Raw genomic sequence first — 1,391 nt, 5'->3', positions numbered from 1 at the left:
CAACATAGATATCAAATTTGTAGCGGCCTCTTTCAGAGAGGCTGAAAAGCCTTTGATGCCTCTAAAACATGTATGTTTCGCCGTCATAACGCTCATACCTAAGAATGCAACGGCGCATTAATGCTTGATCGCCACCACTGGGGCCCCTACGAAATTGCAAAGGTGCGCGCGTTGACATAGGGCACACAGGTCCTCGCTCCTTGCACCGGCCACCCCCCTCCCCAAACACTGTTAAGGATGATTCTCAAACCAAAAACTCGCACACTCTCCGTGTAGTCTGGAACTGTGATAAAAAATAGAAAAGCCGGCGTTCGCGTCTCTGTTGCACCTATAGGGCCCCTCTGCTATGAGGGCAAATGCGTCGAGCATGCACTCACTAGCTAAGAGAGAATTTAGATATTTGAGCTCTGCACACGCTAACGTGCACAGAGGCACTTGCCGCAACTTCACGCCGCTGTCAACGGGAACGAGTATAGGCAAAATGGCTTGCGTTGTCTGTGTGAATGTGAATCCCTTAAAAATGCAGTATACATCCTCCCACCGTTACCCACGTAGGGGGCGGTGGACCACATACACGTGCGTAAAAGATGTGAATACGGCTTTTTGCAAATTGTTCAAGCCAAACCGCGCTGCGCACGCCACTGCACATCGTACGCTCTGTCCCCAACACCAGTCTGACATAACCGCCCAAAACGGTAGAGCGATCATCAGCACCGAACCCTACACTGCGGGTTCCTTTTCTGGGTCTGGCCGCTCCGCTGAACTGCGTGGCTAGGCTCCCCTCAGCTGCACGCACGCCCACACGCAAACAGACAGCCAAACAAACGCACAAACACATTCATTCAAGTCAGCATTGCGTTCCCAATGCGTTCTGCCTGTCCAGCAAACAAGCTGTCGAGGGCTGCCGTGGGGTGTCAGCTTCTGCAAATCCGAACAGAGCTCTTCGGACAAGTGCACGACCTCACTCCCACTCTCCCAAAGGCTACCCACCACCGCCCGCAATAAAGCATTCTGCATTGTTCAGGCGTGGGCGTCCAGCAACAGCTAGTCGCAAAGGCTCCTAAGCGCGGGCCATACCGGATCAGGGTTCCCCCGCTGCGCTGCAGCTCCAGGCGCCGCTTCCCAAAACGCAACTTGCGCCCTTTGGCCGCCTCTTCCGGGTAAGGAGGACGCCTACGCCCACCTGTGTCAGCAACAAGACGGGCGTCCTGGACAATCCAGGCGCACTAAATTCCAGGCCACAGCAAATTCTGCCAGCTTAAACTATTGTTTCGCCATGCCGTCCATATACGTCTTTTGTCTAATTTGTCCTTTTGGCTAACCTGTTGTCATCATCACGAGTAGCTTCCCACAATAAGCTACTGTGAAGCTCTTCAGCCAAGTTGCGAGGA

This window comes from Eimeria mitis, genomic scaffold, assembly GCF_000499745.2.
Source record: "Eimeria mitis Houghton genomic scaffold, Emh_scaff2124, whole genome shotgun sequence".
NCBI lineage: Eukaryota > Apicomplexa > Conoidasida > Eucoccidiorida > Eimeriidae > Eimeria > Eimeria mitis.
Note: the sequence above shows the minus strand (reverse complement) of the source record.